The sequence below is a fragment of the Phycodurus eques genome, chromosome 18, assembly GCF_024500275.1.
Source record: "Phycodurus eques isolate BA_2022a chromosome 18, UOR_Pequ_1.1, whole genome shotgun sequence".
Taxonomy (NCBI): Eukaryota; Metazoa; Chordata; class Actinopteri; order Syngnathiformes; family Syngnathidae; genus Phycodurus; species Phycodurus eques.
In genome coordinates, this window is record NC_084542.1 from 10,153,490 (window position 1) to 10,174,494 (window position 21,005).

The window sequence follows — 21,005 nt, forward strand, 5'->3', positions numbered from 1 at the left end:
ACACATTTACAATTGCTCCTATAACTGATTGTTATATACAGGGAGTCCCAAAAATCAGTTTACACTTCCTTTTTTCTATTTCATTTTCTGGTATCATTCAAACAGACGTGAGTAACAGTGAGTGTTTGCTGTGTCCGCTACTGTGATGGGTCAAATGCAGAGGAAAAAAATTGTGTCCATGCGTGTTCACGACAATAAAAAGATGATTCGGATTCTAGTACAATTGACGTTATCCATGGCAAGTTTCTTGAAACAGGGTATGTTGCCAAACCATGCAGCGGAAGGGCTGCTACTCCACCAATGATAAAAATAAAATGGCTTAGATCAGGCATTCTCGCAAAGCCAGAGAAAATCATACTTTTATATATTGTATTTGTATATTTTGTATATTATATTTATACATATTTTTTTTCTATCTTTTGTCAGCAGTCACAAGTCATAAGTAAATACAAGGGAACCAGTTCCATTGTCAGCCATACAGGTACATGCCCACGCCATGGAACTACCACCATCATGCTTCACTGATGTGGTACATATGTTTTGGATCATGAGCAGTTCCTTTTCTCTTCATATGCTTCTCTTCCCATCACTCTGGTACAAATGGATCTTTGTCTCATCTGTCCATGTTGTAAGAACACTCTTTTAGATGTTGTTTGGCAAGCTCTAATCTGGTCTGACTGTTTTTGAGACTCACCAATGGTTTAAATCTTGTGGTGAACTCTGTCTTGTTGTCCTTGACACATACAACAAAAGGCGCAGGATGAATTACATTGTGTTTCGGGCAATATTAACTGCTCATATTCAGCCAAATACTGAAGCAACCAAATATTTTTTAAGGCGAAGAGGTGGAATGTTATGCAATGGCCAAGTCAATCACCTGAGCTGAATCTGACTGAGGATGCATTTCACTTGCTGTATACAAAACTGAAGGGAAAATCCCCCAAGAACAAGCCGGAACTGAAGACAGTTGCAGTAGAGGCCTGACAGGGTATCACCAGGTATGAAATCCAGCGTCTGGTGATGCTAATGTCTTTCAGACTTCAAGCTGTAATTGACTGCAAAGGATTCGCAACCAAGTATTAAAAAGTGAAAGTTTGAACATGATTGTGAATTTGGCCAATTACTTTTAGTCCCTTAAAAAATTAGGAGACATTTACAGCATACAAGCTGTTCACCTGATTTGGATGTAAATACCTTCAAACCTTTGTCAATGTCTCATTATTTATGGACCTGACTGTAGATGTGAAGCACACAGATGTATCTGCTCTATTAGACGCCACAGCATCGAGAAAGTGGCAACAAATATGATACAACTGTTGGTGGAGGCTTCACGTATCACTGTAGGAATTTGTGTGACTCTGATAATAACGGTGCCAAAATAAATCTCAGGTGTCTCTGCTTCTGCAGTGTCAAATTTCCCTTCAGGCATATGAGTGGTGAGCTTCAAATAAATCAAAACACATGCAGACAACAAACACGCCTGTGCTGTTCACTCATGTATGCGTGAATACAGGCTGTGCCAATAAGTCAGTCATCTTTTGAGGTGACATTCGGCTCTCCCATGACACCATTTGCATATTTTGGCAGGCAAGCTGAAACAATCCATGCCCTTCTCTCTCTGCTAATTCCCTTGTCTTTGTTGGCTTTTAAACAGATCGACCATGACTAACTGGCCACCACTGCAGTACAGCTATGAGCCAGGGAAACTGACAAAGCAGTTTTACTATTCATATATTTAGTGCTGTAATTTATTACCCGTTCAATGGGCATTTACTACATATAAAATGATCTTAAATTTCTGTACTAACCTCCAGTGATATTTTGCGGTGGTACCAGGAAGACAATATAATTCTCTTTGACTGTGTATTTTTTTTTAATTCCAAATTTTCATCCAGCATTAATGACAAACCAGCACGAACCACACAAATTATTCCCGAGTTATTGTATAACTTCGCAAGTGGAATAACATTTTAACATGATCTTGTTGAAACAGCAATGTAAATAACAATCTGCACAGACACATGATGGCATCAGTCATAGTAAGGGTAATTGCAGCCACCTACTGGCCCCACCATTTTCTTTTCTTCTTTTGAAAGTAGGCAGGCAGCTGATTAATTCTTTATTGGAACAGACAAAAAAAGTACAAATAAACCACTACTCTGTAATACGTAGTAAAAAAGTACAAAACAAGAAGTGCCATGTGATGGGACACTGCCTCCTTGCCCTTATTGCAGAATCACCTCTCCCACCTTTGGTATGACTATGTCCAAAGCATGTACAACTGAGGAAGGGACACTGCTGGCACTCGTCCTGATGATGTGACAAGAGGGTGTAATGTTCTGTGTACTGTGTAAAAACCAGCAGCGTTTCTCCTGACATGACAGTATCAAAGAACAAAGAACGGCGGTCTGAATGGTTACATATAGTGGAAACTCAAGGGATTAAGCCTTCGACTGTGCCTTTTCAAAAAAAATAAGATCCTGTTCTGTGGGCGAATGAAGCTGAGACGACTTGAATTGCCTTTTTTAGCAACGCAAAAATTACGATGATTATGATAGCTTGATCTCGGCACTCGATCTAAAGAGCCATCACTGACTCATTAACGGGCGTGCTCCCAAACTAAGGGACAGCTGGCTGCAAGTGTCCGTGTCATCCAGACAGGCCCAGTCAGCTTGGCCTCCCCCCAAGGTCACAGTCAGTCTCTCAAAGAGCTCTGGCATCACAGCAGCACATGGCGATAAAAAGAGGGCCTGTCACTACACATCCAGCATAGAACGTGACTATTCTTTGGGATAATATGCATCAACCAAAGCTTACTGTAATACTTTGAACATATTTGTACTACAGAACTGTTCAACAATTACACTCGTATCATCTTTCATTTAAACTATGCAATTTGCCAATAACGAAAGCCGACGTTCTCATGACAACATTGGTTTACAGAAATGTGGCAACTGCTTGTCCATAAGAATGGGAAATCTGGTGCTTCAATATTGCTCTGGATACGACAAAACCAGGGTAGATGTGTCCGGCAATTGACTGGCAATCAGGGTGGACCGCAACTCTCCCCCAAAGTCAACTGGGATAGTCTCCAATTACTTGTGAGCCTAACAAGGACAAGCTGTTTAGAAAATGGATGGATGGATGCTTAAATATTTGTCTTCTACCTTAACAGAAAGAAAATTAGTGTACCAACCGGGACATCTGGAGTCTCAGTTTGCCAAAATAATTGCCTACTATCAAACAATCCAACAATCACCTAATGGACGCTACACCGTGGGCTGTTGTAAATGAGTGCCGAACATGGAACAGAGGAACAGCTTTTGATCATCTAAAATAAGAGGAGCCCTTTAGAATTTAAAGATGTTTAACAATTCAGTGTTAAAACTGCGAATTGAGCATGTAGTGTGTATTCAATTAGACTTGCACGATTGAACCAGAAATGGAAATACGATAAAAAATGTTGGAAAAACATGCTTAGTCAGCATTATACTGCACACGTACTACACACTGTGAACTAGAATCAATATCTGTTGGGTTAGCCTCATTAAAAGCACAATTGTGCAGTACGATGGCGCTATTAAGCAATAAGGTTGTAGGAACCAAATATCTTACTTCTAAATATATCACACAATGCTTCATGATTCAACCTGTGGACACATCCTTCAAAAATCGTTCAGTAGCTCATTGGTTCATTCAAACATTCTTTGTCATCATGGTGACAGAGACAATACGACCTGGCCGGAGTGTTTTCTCCACTGTTTCACTGTATCCAGGCAACAGCCAACCGCCGTGTTTATTACATCATCCACCAGACCGGACCTCCCTTTTTTTACTAATCTCCAAACAACCTTCAGGTGATCCTGATGAATGATGAGCAGAAGTGGAAAGTGATGCTTCACATTGACAAGTGGCATGCTGTAGTTTTGAGTGTCTAAAGATGGATTTACACCAAATCTGTTTTTTTTTTTCCTTTTACTTCTATGTCACCAAAAGGATTTCAAGCATGGCGGAGCGTATCAATAACACCACGCTTCATCTTGTTGGCTGCTGATATGGCATATGACATATTTTTACAGTTAACCTATTATCACATAATACAAAGAGAAGCTGGCTACACAGCCGAACATTTACAGTAAAAATGAATGTGTTCATATGCAGGCTCTAGCTGACTGAAGTCAGAGGGCTTTCACATCACATGGGAACTGTGCTACAGTGTGTTTGGAACTGTACCAAGGCTTCTAGGAGGTCTTAGACCGGTTGATTTGGTCTGCACCAGTTTCGTTATTGTGTTCACACGTCAATATGAACCACACCAACCGTAGACCAGACAGGGGTCACCATTGTGGTAGCCCCCAAGGACCACATGAGTAGCAGCTGTGGGTCAGTTGGTAGAACGGGTTGGCCACTGACCAAAGGGTCGTTAGTTTGAATCTCGGCACGACTGTACGTTGGGCAAGACACTGGACCCTCAAATGCTTTCTGGTTAGTATTGTAAATGAGAAACTCAATTTCCTTACCTGGTTAAAAAAAAAAAAAGGAAATTATTATTATTGGCCTGTGGCTTGTTCTAAAGATAGCTCACCAGTGATGGGACATTGTGATTTTCTAGGATTGTTGTAGAAGTGATCATTTTAAAATCTAAACACTGGCAGATTTTATAGAAATGGTGTTGCATATTGATATTTATCAGTTTCCTAATTATTGTGAGAAATCATTGACATGATCATTGTCTTCACATAAATTAGCACATTAATTATTAATACTGACAGCATCATGATAATAAATTATTAAAGATAATTTAAGCAAATGTGTTATTTCTGAAGAGTGTATGAAACTTGTAGCCCTTTGTGTGAGTGTGTCTGTGTGTTTGTTAACGGATGTATTCAGTGGAGATCTGGTAGAAAGTCGCAAATAGCACTGATCAGGGAAATTACCTACAGTTTCACTAATTGCATGCATGGACTATTTGACTGTGTGTTCATTTTGAATTAATTGGCAGCTTGAGAGCAACATTGTCATATTAGAACATGGAGTTGATATGGGAGACATGTTGTCAAACTGCTGGTCACGCATCCAGTAGACATTAGCATTCGTTTGGGGCCACCTGATGAATGTAAATTAATAATTAATAAGATTGCACTTTGATTTCGAGCGGGTAAGAAAAACAAATGATCTGGCTCTAAATCAAATCTAATTTATTTATATAGCACTTTTCATACATTAATTATACAAATGCAACACAAATTGCTTCACAAAGATGAAAACAGACAATTAAAATAGCAATATATATTAGACATGGCAAGGCACTAAAGATCCAGGTGAGGAAAGACAACCTGTGGGAGCCATCCATACCTAGAATGGCCCCAGCCCGCACCCACAGAGGGTGCCGTCACAGAGACCACCGTGATCCGGGGAGATCGGGGTGAATACTTCACATTATGCAGAAGCCCCGCCCCACCTCACCCCCCACTCCCCACTCCCCACAGTCCCCTGGCAGGGTGACATCCCCACAGGAACTCTAATAAAATAGGGTAAGGATACAAGAAAGTAGGATAAAAAATAATGACTACATGAATGAATAAATCAGTAATAATTGTCTAAAAAAGTAATAAAAGAATCAGTTAAGATCTAAACCAAACAGGTGATTCTTGAACCTGCTTTTAAAAGCATTTAAAAGCTATCCATCCATCCATTTTCTGAGCCGCTTCTCCTCACTAGGGTCGCGGGCGTGCTGGAGCCTATCCCAGCTGTCATCGGGCAGGAGGCAGGGTACACCCTGAACTGGTTGCCAGCCAATCGCAGGGCACATACAAACAGACAACCATTCGCACTCACATGCACACCTACGGGCAATTTAGAGTCTCCAATTTATGCATGTTTTTTGGGGATGTGGGAGGAAACCGGAGTGCACGGAGAAAACCCACGCAGGCACGGGGAGAACATGCAAACTCCACACAGTCGGGACCGGGGATTGAACCCGGGTCCTCAGAACTATGAGGCTGACGCTCTAACCAGTCGTCCACCGTGCCGCCCATTTAAAAACTAGTAAAATAGTTTTAAAATTGATCCTGAAACACAGGGAGCCAATGCAGTGAGCTTAAAACCGGTGTAAAGTGTGCACTAAAGCTAAACGAAGATCTATACCAATTCAGTCTTAATTTTCCCATTAATAAGGGAGCAATGTTCAAGTTTGATCTTGTTTTGTTCATTTTGGTAGAGATGCATTGCATCAACTGTGAATTGCCACGGCTATCCGAGGGTGGTTTGTGTTATGACATCCAATTCACGAACATGTCAAGTCCAAAGGGCCAGTCGTCTATTCTCCAGAGTCAGTTTGTATTGAGAAACAGCCATTATCACTTGGTGAAGTTTCTATGTTGTTACAGTGACACACTCATGTCCCTTGAGGTTCAAATTGCTACTAATGGATAGGGCAGACCTAACAATGACCTTTTTGCACTGCATGGTACTTAGTGGGCTTGCCTTGGCTGTACTTGCTGTGCTAATGCTTTTACGCTGGCAAGACCAAGTACTAGTATGTCTGAGTACCAAGCCTGTCGAACCATTACCATATCAGTGATGTTACACTAATATTAGGTTCTCCTGTTGCTGTGCCTTTGCCCTGATGCAGAAGTATATACAATAACACCATAATCTCCACTTTGCTGCAGCGGCCTATTCTCCTGCTGCCTTGAGTCTCCACTCGAATAATATTTGTTTCCTTACCGTGGCCAGCAGCCTCTTGCCTTCATTCTTGTTGTTCATTTTGTCTCGTTCCAACTGACATGTTTTTTTGTTTTTTTTTTCCTCACAGCAGTCACAAAAGAAACTTGGGCGGTAACACTGTTACTGTAAAGGATTTTGTAGAGGGATAATCAGCTGAACAGGTTAAAATTGAAATCAGAATTTCTTGGAGATTTGCAGCGTTCTTGTAGAGTATTTTTTTTAGATTTTTAAGATTTGATCTGCGCTGTCATATTTTTATCCAATTTCATCTTCTTTTCAAAATCAAGCGATAGTTTATATATATATATATATATATATATATATATATATATATATATATATATATATATATATATGCCAAGATTGTTGAGAAAGTTACTTTTAATCAACTCACCAATTTCTTTAACTTAAATTTACTTTTTGACTATTTCAATCAGGTTTTCGACCTCATCACAGTACAGAATATGTTCTTATCAAAGTGCTAAATGATATAAGGTTGAAGACTGAGTCGGGAAAGGTGTCAATTCTGGTCTTGTTGGATTTCAGTGCGGGTTTTGATACGGTAGATCATAATATACTGCTGAACAGATTGGAAACGTGCGTAGGACTAAATGGAACAGTCCTTAAATGGTTCAGGTTCTACCTGGAGGAAATGAGTTATTTTGTAACCATTGGAAGTGTTCAACCTCATCGAATGGCAATGACCTATGGGGTCCCTCAAGGGTCAGTTCTTGGACCCCTCCTGTCCAGACTGTATATGCTACCCTTGGGTCAAATTCTTCAGAACTTTATTTTGACTATCATAGCTATGCAAATGACACACAGTTATATCAAGCAGTGTCTCCAGATGACTACTGTTCAATTGAGATGTTGTGTTGACTGGACTATTGTAATGGTCTTCTGAATGGACTCCCCAAAAAGAGCATTCAACAGCTGCAGCTCATTCAAAATGCTGCAGCTCAGGTTCTGACCAGAACAAAGTCAATTCTAAAGTATTTCAACTGGCTTCCAGTCAGCTTTAGAATAGATGTTAAAGTTCCGCTACTGGTCTACAAATCACTAAATGGTTTACGTCCTGAATATATGAAATAAATGCTAATGGAATATATAAACCCAGTAGGGCTCTGAGATCGACAGAATCAGGTCAAATACTGGAGCACAGAGTCCAAAGCAAACATGGTGAAGCAGCATTTAGCTATTATGCTGCACACAAATGGAAAAAGTTGCCAACAGAAGTGACGTAAGCCCCAAGTGTGCATGTTTTTAAGTCCAGGTTAAACTCTTCTTTTTCTCATGGTTTTTACAGCATTTCCACTTTTAAATGATATTTCGTGCACTGCATGCTGTTTTAATTGTACTTTTATTTTATTTTTAAATGTTTATAATCTGCTTTTTTTGTTTTTGTTTTTAAATGCTTTTAATCATGTAAAGCACATTGTGTTACCTTGTGTATGAAATCCGCTATATAAATATATTTGCTTTGCTTTGCTTTATACGACCAACAGCTTGGGTGACAAACAGATATTTATAGGAATACTGACTACGTAATCAGGACATTTAAAGACCTGTTTCTGTCATGTGGGATTCTTCTCATTGCAACTGTTTGGATAAAAAAAATCAAATAAAATACTTGCCTGACCAAACTGTGATTTACACATTAACATTAGCACTCTGAATTTGCCATGTGGACACATACCACCTTGCAGGTGCTTCTGCCCAGTATGAGTCAGAGCACTTTGACTATTAACACACAGCAAGTAGCATGGCACTGAAGAGGAGCCAAAGCCATCTGGCAATGTCAACCTTTATCAGCACACACAACTTGCATCTCCACAACCCCCCCCCCCCCCCCCCCCCCTAAAAAAAAAAACCTGCACGTAGTACATCATGCATGATGGTTTACCTAATAGGGAAGGCACAAACCATCAATACTTGGATAGGCCACAATACTCCCTTTTGTAACATGTTAGTGATACACTGGTCTCAAATATTGATTTAGCACCCGGACTCCATTGTGGCTAATCAGACAGGTGGTGGGTATCTGTTGTTGGTTGTCAAATTTTATTTTAAAAAAAATAATAATAACTCCATCCTGCAAAATCTGTATTTACGCTGGCTCTTTAACGAGAGCTCTGCCAAGGTATAAACATTTGCAACCTGCAAACTCAAACTAGCACCTGACATTTTTAGAAAGTGAAAAAAAACCTTCTGGATAAAAAATATTTTTTTTTAGCTGTTAGGATTCTACATTAACAAAAAACAAAACAAAAATCCACATAATCTGATGAGATTTGACTCAAGTGTTTGCGTGAGAGAGAGAGAGAGAGAGAGCGAGAGAGAGAGAGAGAGAGCATTTTAAATGGGACTTTCCATCTTAGTGTGCCATACGCCCTGAATCTGCACCAACCCTAACAGACATGAGCTTTTATCACGTTTTTTTTTTTAAAGTTATTTTTTGTGATGTTTTTTTTTTTTTTTATTGGCGGCACGGTGGACGACTGGTTAGAGTGTCAGCCTCACAGTTCTGAGGACCCGGGTTCAATCCCCGGCCCCGCAAGTGTGGAGTTTGCATGTTCTTCCCGTGCCTGCGTGGGTTTTCTCCGGGCACTCCAGTTTCCTCCCACATCCCAAAAACATGCATTAATTGGAGACTCTAAATTGCCCGTAGGTGTGACTGCGAATGGTTATAGGTTTGTATGTGCCCTGCGATTGGCTGGCAACCAGTTCAGGGTGTGCCCCGCCTCCTGCCTGATGACAGCTGGGATAGGCTCCAGCACGTCCGCGACCCTAGTGAGGAGAAGCGGCTCAGAAAATGGATGGATGGATTTTTTTATCATGGTGATTTTAGTAATTTTAATCACATTTCCTGAGCTCTTGCATGCATTTCTGCTGTTTACAATTGCTGTTGTGCAAAAAGTTCACAAGGTTGCTGATCAGTTTTTCATTCAGATGTAACTGCTTTCAGCGTGTGCATCTGTGGTTTATTTATTTACATTTCTTGATACAATACTGTGATAATACTGATCACCGGGATCATTTTGGTCAATAAAGGCTTGAGATTCAATTTATCGTTTCATCTTTAATAGCCATTTCAAAAGGTTGATATTGAACAGACGACTGACGTAATTAGGATTTTTTTTGGGATGGTTCCATTAACACAACAGTGACTCAAACAGTGCAATTATTACAAATGGGTTTTGTATTTCTTGCTTATTCTGTCAAAGTGATTGCAACCAAAGCAAAAGGTTGATATTGAACAGACGACTGACGTAATTAGGATTTTTTTTTTGGGATGGTTCCATTAACGCGACAGTGACTCAAACAGTGCAATTATTACAAATGGGTTTTGTATTTCTTGCTTATTCTGTCAAAGTGATTGCAACCAAAGCAAGCGGTGGAGACAGATTTCATTATATGTATGTCAAGAACTTTGTAAGCAAAAACAACAGAAATGTTTAGGTCTCGACAACATCAAGAGACACGTACGTACAGTATCTATAAATTTAAAAATGTCTTATTACCCTTTTTCTGCCACTTTAAACTACCCACATTTGACAGTTTAACCACCATTTTCGGCATCCATTATATCAAGGGTCTTTTCGTTGTTCTTTGTCTCCACTCCTGACCTTCGTCACCCTCTCACTCTCCTGATGGCACTCTTCACCCTCACTCTCTCCATTCCTCTGACTTACAATGTCTCTCGCTCACACACACATACAGTACACATGGTACATTAGCTTTTATGGTTTGTCAATGACACAGATTCCCTGATAATTCAGCCTTCATAACACACCCCTATCCGTGTGCACATTTAAAGATTTAGTAGTGACAACATGATAGGCAACACACCTTCTCATCGCAAACGATGAAACACATGCATGTTAAAATATGCGGCCCTTGAACGCACCGTTATTATCTCCCACACAAACACACACTGGCCCAGATCCTCTTATGAAGCGACACTGTTCGGTGGAATGTACAGCAGAAGCAGGATGGTGGGGGGGGGGGGGGGGGGGGGGGGGGGTTGGTTTTGTGGTGGGGTGCTACAGCTCCATGAGCATCTCCATGGAAACAGGCTGGAGAGCAACATTTCCCGCTCAGCATACTGTCAGACTGAAGATGAATCTAGTCCTCATTAGGAAAGCCAAATCATAACACCACACACAAGGAGGGTATTTCCATTATTAACATCAACAGCTTTTTACCTCCAACGTGCAAGTAAACACACACACACCTGGGTGAAGGGGTTTCCCACCACCCCCTAAAAAGAAAGAAACTCCAAGGCTGAACACCTTAAAGTGCAGAACATTTGCAGTTTGGCCTGAATATTTGGAGAAAACTTGCCTTCAATGTTGAAACTTTGAACATCAAACTGTCATAATATGTGATGTAGCATGTCACGCTAGCATTAGACTTCATTAGAACCAGTATTAGAACTCTCTGTATTTTTTGTTGTTGTCGCTTTTTCCTTTGGCTTGTTGAAACACTTTTTGTGAAAGCAGGACGTGATAAGAGAAGAAGAAAGATGTGAGAAGAGAAAAATATTCACCAGATGTTACTGTGAAATCAGCAGGCTTATTTCCAACAGAAAGCCTACCAGGGCCCTATTTCCATAGACAGCGCATCGGTGGTGGGGCGCAAATGTGGGCGGATCCTGATTTTCGCGCAAGCGCATGGCTTGCTGCACGTGTTTGCCAATTTGCCAAAGAGGTCTACATTAAGCTGGACGTTCCTGCTCAGCATAGGGTGGGTCCTCGGAGATGCGCCCAGTGGAGTGACAATTTGGTGACAGAAAGTCACGTTTTAGTGCTGGTGCAAGGTAGACCGCTGGTCTGACGTGATTTTGGTGAATTTGATCATGGCAGACAGACAGATACTGATACTCCGTGGACATACAGTATTTACGTCACCTGTGGTTATCACCAGCTAATTCTGTATTAATAAGGGTACCTGCTCACATTGTCTGTTGCCACACCATGGAATTAGTTATTACTAATAACTTATTATTAGTGGTCGATTTCAACTTTTGTGTGTGGTAGTTGACTTAAAATGGGATGTGTGCGGTGCCTCTGTGACACAGCATTATCCATCTCATATGTCATTAAAGTTAAGTGAATATTTAAAGTGTTGTATTATTTGTAACACATTAATATTAGAATGGCTACACCTTATACTGGCTTATACTTCCTTGGTATATTCATGACAATTGAAGTTTTACCTGTTTATAAAACCAGTCTTTTGTAGTAAACTCTTTACATTTGATATTGTGTGCAACAGATTTGGATTCTACAAGTTTGTGAGCGGAGCAGTGTGTGTGTCTCTGTTGGTTGTGTGCTATGTACAACCAGACCAGAGGTGTCATGCAGGAAAGCTCTTTATTGGCAGATGTTAGGTGACAATGACAGAGCTGGCTTGTGCCAACAAATAATTGGTGCAGTGAGAAAGTCAAGGTTGCGTCACAGAGCAGCAGGTGACGCTCAGTAGTGGCTGATACTTCTGAATCATATCTTCTATTCGCTGTAATTTATAATTGTTTTTTTTTCAAGTATATACAGTACATGGGTCAAAGAAGCCATAGAGAATGCTCATGCATGTTTTCAGCACACAGCCAGTCATATCGATCATGAGCTATGCTTCAAATGTTAAGCGGACGCCTCTGAACACTCTCAAACTCATCCTTCCACTCACTTGTACGCCCCCACACAGCCTTGCTCACTACCTAACATGGTCATGTTCCAAAGAGCACTAGCAAGGATTAAAATGGAAAAGTATGATTCTGGTTATTTTCAGACAGTTTCTGTCAGCCCTTACACATAATTAAAGACCAACTGGTCAGAAAACATTTGAAAAACCATGGGAAAACCATGAAAAACCTGGAAGAGTTATTGAAATTGAAAATACATTTTCGAGGTCCTTGAAAAGTTAAAGAAAAATAAAATTTTCTGTAAAGTTTTGAAAAAGTCAGCAAAATGATGGATAATATTTGGGATGTTTAAAACATAAGTCAAATGGTGTAATGTTGAGTTAAAACTTAAATTGAACGTCATGTTATATCGGTAATGCGACAGTTCACGACGTTAGCATAAAGCAAACAAGTGGAACATTCAACGGCGCTATCAAGCACTCTCCCTCCGCTAAACGTGGATTTTGACATGTTAGATTTGCAAACATAATGCCGGGAAAATATAGTTTCACAAATGAGTGTTATTTCTTTTTTTTCTTTCAAGAACAGGTTTTAAATTTTGCCTCCTGAAAGACCTTGACCACGGATGTGCAAAATGCAGACTTTGCTCCAAGGCCTTCGATGTAGCCAGCATGGGAAAAGCAGTGGAAACACGGCTGCTCCTAAACATTGCTGAAGCAACTCCATCAGAGAATTTATTGCAGCAGGTGATGGCGTTGCTTCACTATTCTCCGCAGCGACACAGGTGGCCGTTGCTGCAACGGCAGCAATTTAAACGGCAAGGCAGTCGAACTTTGATGTGTCTAACATACAGACAACAGAAGTTCTGAAATCTGAAGTTTCGTGCGCATTAATAGTGATGAAGTCCCACTACTCCTACAAGTCTTCAGAAGACAGCTCGTCTTTTCCTGATGTTTCCCGACGGCCAGATTGCTAGGAGATTTGCATGTGGTGAGAAAAAACAATTATATATGTATCATGTTGATACAACATTGATAACTTAATAAGGGAAATCAGGAGATTGTATGCCAAGCCCTAAAGCCCTTTTTGTCCTCTGTTCCTCTTGCCCTCCATGATGGAGAGAGGTTGGATGGTTCATTTGTTAATGTCATTGATAATTGTGTTAGTGTTGCTTCTGTTGCAATAAAAACATGACAAAGTGTACCAAGATGTATCTATGGGTTGATTTAGGCTCTAAATATTAGAGGCACTGACTTCAATGTTTTAGATGATGACCTACTTTTTAATTTTTTGCTTTGTGCACCTCGAAAATGTTCAGTGGTCTGCCTGAAACGTGTAAATGTTTCAGTCTTTAAAATTAAGTGAAAGGTTATGGAAAAGTATTGAAAAATCATGTAAAACTATTTATTAAAAAAAAGTGTACGAACCCTGTGAACAGAGAACGTACTCTACATGGTAAAGGGAAGCATCCAACGGCCCCTTACCATACTATACACACACACACACATATATGTAGTGTGTATATATACATATATATATACCGTATTTTCACGACCATAAGGCGCACTTAAAAGTCGTACATTTTCTCCAGAATGGACGGGGGCGCCTTATAATGCGGCGTGCCTTACGTGTGCACCGAGTTCCAACATCTATAAATGTTCTGTGATGAGCGCTCCGCTTGACTTTTTGTTTTGGTTTTTGTTTTTTAGCATTTACTGCCGACACGCTGATTACACAGAGGAAAAGTGGACGTGGCTGAGGACAGGGGAGGGTGCATGAAGGAGGACGCGAAAGCCACGGCCCCGCACCGGGGTGTGTTTTTTTTTTTTTTTTTTTTTTTTCCTACCGCTTGACTGACTGTGAGCATTTCCGGAGTGTGCATTGTGCAAAACAACATCGGTTTGGGTAAGGACCCCGAAAATGTCACCTATGAAGACACACGCTTACGAAGCACAGTTTAAACTGCAAGCTATCAGTTATGCGGAGGAACATGGGAATCGAGCAGCCGCGAGAGAATTCAAGATCAACGAATCCATGGTTCGCAAGTGGAGAAAACAGGAAGACGAGCTTTGTCAAGTCAAGAAGATTAAGCTGAGTTTCCGCGGAAAAAAAAGAAAAACAAAACGCGCAAACAAGGCGAGGTGGCCCAAGTTGGAAGACCCACTCGAGCAATGGATTAATGAGCAACGAACAGCCGGGAGAAGCTTCTCTACAGTCATCATTCGACTGAGTCCAACAACTCGGGGATTGCCATCATTCCGGGAGGCTTGACGAACCGCTGGACATCCGTGTAAACAGGGCGTTCAAAGTGAAGTGAGCGGCGTGGTAGCCATGGATGACAGATGGCGAACACAGCTTTACTAAGACTAGGAGGCAGCGCCGGGCGAGTTACGCCACAATTTGTGAATGGATTGTGGATGCTTTTTCGAGCTTTCGCATAGCGTGTTTGATGGAGAACGTGCCCAGCTGTTCATTTCGGATACAGAAGATGAGGACTTTGACGGATTTGTGGATGAGGATTAATCAAAAAATAACGTGAGTACATTGTTAAATACTTAAAGTACAACCGAACTCAGTTTTGCTCCCGCTGCCTTTTTAAGAACATTGTTTTAGCGCGCATGCATGCTATGTTTTAAGCTAGCATATGCTTTACCATGCCTGCGCCCAATAATACAGTGCGCCTTATGTATGTGTTAAATACAGAAATATACCCCGTAACTGAGACTGCAACTTTTAATACGATGCGCCCTATGGTCATGAAAATACAGTGTGTGTGTGTGTGTGTGTGTGTGTGTATATATATATATATATATATATATATATATATATATATACAGAGAGAGAGAGATATGTGATACCTCAAATTTCATACACAAGGTAGCTTAAATTTAAATTTCAAGAGTTATGCTATTCGCCATGAAAAAGTAAATAAATGTGACAAAATATATACACAAATGACTGCACATCAATGTACCCAGCTGTCAAAACAGACAAAACCCCATTCATCAGTCTCTTTCACAAAGGCGATAAGTCTGCATATCGACAAGAAGTGGAGCGACTGGTCTCCTGATGCAGCCAGCGCAACCTGGAGCTGAACACGCTAAAGAATGTAGAGATGATTGTGGACTTCAGGAAACATCCTTCATCACAGCTGCCCCTCACGCTGTACCCAGTGCCCTATGTCAACCGTCAAGACCTTCAAGTTCCTCGGAATAAAAATTTCTCAGGGCCTGAAGCGGGAGACAAACATCGACTCCATCCTCAAAAAGGCCCAGTGGAAGATATACTTCCTGCAGCTGCTGAGAAAGCAAGGCCTGCCACAGGAGCTGTCATGGCAGTTCTGTACAGCAACCATTCAATCTGTTCCGCGTTCATCCATCACAGTCTGGTTTGTTGCGGCTACAAAGAGGGACAAAATCCGACAGCAAAGGAGAGTTACAACTGCCAAGAGGATCATCGGCACCCCCCCTACCCACTCTTTAGTATTTGAACAATGCAAGAGCTAAGGTAAGGACAGGAAAAATCCCCCTGAACTCACACCAGCCAAGGACAGCACCTTTTCCAGCTCCTTATGTCTGTTGGCGCTATCCAACACTGCACACTAAAACCAGGAGACATTCCAATAGCTTCTTTTCCCTTGGCATTTACTTTTTAAACAGTTGACTCACATTTTATAGTGACACTTGGACAATTTGCACATCTCTGTAGGTTGATTATGACTGAATACATTGTTGTGGATCCATTACTCTGCATCATTTGCACACTTGTTGTTGATAATTATCATTGCAGTACTGGACATTATTTTTGCTTAATTACTGAACTTTGAACATTAGTGTTTGTCCTAAATGTACATGTTCCCATAATGGCTTTTTTGCTGTAGTACTAGAGCGGCTCCAACTACCGGAGACAAATTTCGTTTTAACTTACTTGGTGAATGAAATTGATTCTGATGGAACGGTAACAAAATAAACTTCGTGATCCCCAAGGTATCTTGTCATGCCTGACCGCTCCAGAAAGTTTGGTGGATATCACTCAAGTAGTTTGCTGTGGTAAACAGAAACTCACTTGTTAAATTACAAATGTAACCGAAGATCGTCTTGAGACAGTGATGTTATTTCATAGTTTGACATTTTGAACATGGTGTTGTCAATAATAATTTCTTCTTGAGAAAACGCAAATGTAAAAAAAATCAAACAAGAAAAACGACACCACGAGAACAGATACGTTTGTGTCAGTTTTGGGAAAGATTTCAGACATAAGATTTAATGGAAGTGCACATTGTAAGAAGTTGAAGTGAGGGCAACAGGCCCAGCTGATATTTCACAAGATTTTTGCCCACTTTTAGATGTGTCCTTTCCAAGACCAGGAAACCCATTAAATTGTCACTCAACCCAGATAAGAATGCGGATAGAGGATTATATTTTCTCTTTTAGCTTTTGAATCACAATAGAACCGTTAACCTTGGAATTCAGAACCCAGAATACAAATGCTTAAGTCCTGTCATTGCGTCATTCTTCATGAACCAGAAATGAGCCCACTACTTCCTTACAAATTGACAAAAGCTGGAGTGGGACATGTCAACAACGAGCACGCCCATTTGCTCGTAACTTTTTCGGTCACCCACCATGTACCAGGAAGTGCCCTACTAACGGGTGGACATGGATATGTGCACTCCATTGCAGTGTTTCACAACCTTTATTGGGCCAAAGCACTTACTGTATTTCACCACCAAACAAAAATGTCACAAAAAGTAAATGTAGTATCCTGAAATAATGAATGATAATCTCATCTCAATTTACTCACAAATTCACTTCTTCACTGGGTGCGTGCCATGACTTCTTCTGCTGCGTGAATGGCAACAGGTGGATCTACAGATTAATTACCGGTATGTACTTTCTGTCATCTAGTAGTCATTAATCATTTTACAATTGAGACAATGTGAGTCCCGGGATGCACATGTCATTGAAACAATGAGTCGCAGCTCTGGAACAATGAGTGCCTGCAATTTCTCATCACGGAATACAAATACAGTAATCCGCCGCTAGATCGTGGTTCTTGCTTTGCGATCCTGCTATATTGCAGATTTTTATTACAGTTGTTACTCTATCTTTTACCCTGTTTGTACAATATGTTTGTGTTATCCATTGCTCTTGCTCTCTCTCTCAATATATTATGTTTAGCCCTGCCACAATAGCAAATATTTTTGAACGATATATTTTCCCAAAAACGTTAAAGATAAATGATAGTATCGTTGGGGTTTTATTTTTTATGCCACTGATATAATGATATTAGAGGATAATAAAGAATTGTACACATCTTACAAATTCTGCCCTGGTAAACAAACATCAGAATCAGAATCAGAATCATCTTTATTTGCCAAGTATGTCCAAAACACACAAGGAATTTGTCTCCGGTAGTTGGAGCCGCTCTAGTACAACAGACAGTTCTCTTTTTTACTAAATAAAAGTGGGACTCCAGTTCACAATTAGAGCAAGTAATCAAAACGAAAGTTATACGTCTTCAAATAAAGTGCTTCACTTCAAAAAAATAAAAAAGTTAGCATTTCCCCGTTTGTCTCTCATGGTGCCAAATCTTGACACAACTGTGAAGTCTCAAGCATTTTTACAGATTTTAAAGAAATTGAATCCAGAAAAAAAGTCTCGTCTGCATTGCATTTATGGAACGATAACCTCCCATCCTCTCATTGACTAGCACCAAGAAAGGGCTCGTACCTTTAGTGGATAATGGTTCGCTGAAGCACTTTAGCAACACACACATATGAAGGTAAGCAATGCTGCACGTCTGTGGACGCAGCGTCTCCGTGCTTCTGCGTCCCTGATCACTTTTGTGCATCCCAGACGCAGATCACATGCCAAACAAGATACCCGAGTAGGGGTCTGCCAGTCACGATACGTCACCGGGATTGATAGATGAACAAAAGTACATTAGTTGTAGGTAATGAAATCTAATTTATTGACCAATGAAGTGGAATTGGATAAGTTCCCACGTCACACCTTATGATCTCTTACGACACTGTAATGGGCCATGGCACAGTGATTAGTAATCACTGCTCTCGAGAGTGCCTTTCTACTTACTTGCTGTATCCCTACCAGCATTGCATAGTGCGGTAGTAGTCCCTTTTAGCCTCTAGGGGCTGCTTGAGGAAAGCTGCAAGATTTTGCCAAAGCTATCTGCACAAGGCGTTGGGGGGTGATTGTGTCGCCTCTGGAGGATCACAGTGGTGAAAAAGCTGCCAGGGAGCTGAGACTTCTTCTCTGAGATCCTCTGTATGATAACTGTGTCACACACTTTGGTCACTTTGTTTTTTTTTTTTTTACATAACTTGATGCGCACAATGTTTAAGGAGATGTTTTTTTACATAATAAAGATATACAGTATTACTGGATTAAAACGCAGTTAATGTGTCTGCCAGTTAGGGGATGGTAATCGCAAAGTAACTCACAATATGATATTATCCTTATATTATCACAATACAGCGGCTGTGCAACAACTTACGATGTTTATGTAAGAAGAAAAAAAATTGGAAATATGTTAATAATCTCATCTGTTTTGTCAAACCAACTCCGTCGCTGCTATTTGCTCTGTTTGAGTTTCTTTCTCTTTGTGTCTAGATATTTAATTAAAATATCAACATTTGGCTCTCATGTATTGATACTGTAGTATAATGTAAGCTTTACACGATCAGGGTTTTTGGGCCGATCAGCAAATTTAAAAAAAACGATAACAGATCCGATCACAAGATGTGATCACAATGTGTCTATTTACATGACTCGTTCATTTATTGTATAAACTTGTGTACTGTATACTGAGTATTTTCAAGTATAAGGTATTCTCATTTTAGACCAAAGTTAAAACATCAATGACCTTTAGGGGGCCTTCAAGGATTGGCCACTGACATAGGTTAAGGTCAAATCAACATTACAACATGACAGAAATAATGGATGCTAACTTACTGTAATTAAATTACTTTATTGCAATTTAATTACTTTAACAAATACTGTTAATGACATGCTTACTCTAACTTTCCCACTGTCCCTAAGGGACGGGTGTTGTCCAGAGTTTGCTTCCGTTTGACTACCTTTATTGGCCGTCAGATAGTAACAGTACTACACCACAAGATGCGTAACAAGGCAAAAATAAACTAGCCTTTGGATTCATACGCTATGGCGACGTGGAGTAAATGTCTTTTGAGGAGCCGATCGATGACGTCATTGATCGGATCGGCGAATTATGACATGAAAGCCGATCAGCAAAAAATGCTAATTATCTGCCAATACCGATCAAACCGATCAGATCGGTGTAAAGTCTAGTATAATGCATTGCCGTATTAATATTTTGTCACATTTACTGCAAGCTGCATGCGCTTCAAGCCAGGTGTATGGTGACTTCAGCTCACAAGCAAAGCATCTTCACTTTTTGTGGGCCAGTTTACGCATAATCATAGCACAAGTGCTTTAGCTAAGACACCCACTCACAGAAATCCAAAACGCCTGAAGCCCTCTGAAACAACAGGAGGCTGGATTTTGGTATCACTGCAGCACCCAGTTTATTACCCCTCTCTATTTCAGACACAAGGATAGGACGTGCTGAACCTTCATGAGGTCACATCAGGTATTGAGCTGCTCGTCAACACCAGCTGACCAGCAGATTTCCCAAAATCCAACTAATGAAGAGGCGTATGTTCCCCAACCTACCCTCTTCATCCTTCTGTTCAATTTTCTTTAGTCCCCTCACCTCACACCTCTCTCCTCATCATAAATTCACAATTTATTGAGATTATAGGTTATTTGCCTCCCCTCTGGGCCAAACCAAATTGATAAGAAATGATTACATAATTACTGACAATTATTAAATGAGACTGCGCTTTTGGAGCAAAACATGCTGAGTATATTATTGGCAATGCGAATGATGTTAAGCTGTTTGCCCACATAGTTGAGATAAAAATCCCCTTGTTGCCCATAGAGAAGCCTGGTTGAGGGGCAATCCCTCCCACCCTGTTGGATTCTGTCACACACAGACACAGCGTATGGGCACACACTTGCACATTGTGAATGAGAAGAGGAGCCTCTTCACCCAAACCGAAGGCGACATCTAGTCAGACTGCTTCATTGCGAAGACACATATACATAAATAAACCTGTGTGCAACTTCTCATCTACCTGTTCAGTTCACAGTCAGGGCTGCAACAGTTTAACAGAAAACAATTTCACCGAATAGCGAAATGGAAAAACTGGAAATGTGAAGGAAGTAGTCTTACCGTGCAGCAAGTCTATGTTGCGGGGACATCGGAGCACATATGCTGTGTGTCATCACACGATGACCGTAAAGCTGCAGCCAGCCGAGAAGGTGTTTCACATCAGAGAACAGAGAGGGGAGTGTGGGGTTTCTCCTCTGCTTTTCTCTTCCTTTTTTTGCAAAGCCCTCATAGGAATGAAGCAAAGACAGAGGAAGAGGAGGAAGAGAGGGAAGGCAAGAGGAGACAGCAGTGTGCCGGGTTGGGCTGCTGTGGATCACCTGGAGCACTGTTGGGCTCCGCATTTACTCCTCCACTGCAGCAGTGTGAGCTGCTTCTTTCACAGGCTCCCACACATCACCGCAAAACAAGGACGCGG

At 40.8% G+C, this 21,005-nt stretch overlaps 1 protein-coding gene across 1 annotated transcript in view; it reads right to left on the bottom strand.

Moving 5' to 3' along the window:
* The window catches only part of LOC133416810 (disks large-associated protein 2-like), a 68,714-nt gene extending 47,998 nt beyond the window's left edge, over positions 1 to 20,716 (bottom strand). Inside the window, exon 1 of the mRNA XM_061704041.1 lies at positions 20,651 to 20,716. The gene's annotated coding sequence lies outside the window, so the exon portion shown is untranslated. The remainder of the gene's footprint in view (positions 1 to 20,650) is intronic.
* Between the last annotated feature and the right edge of the window lie 289 nt (positions 20,717 to 21,005).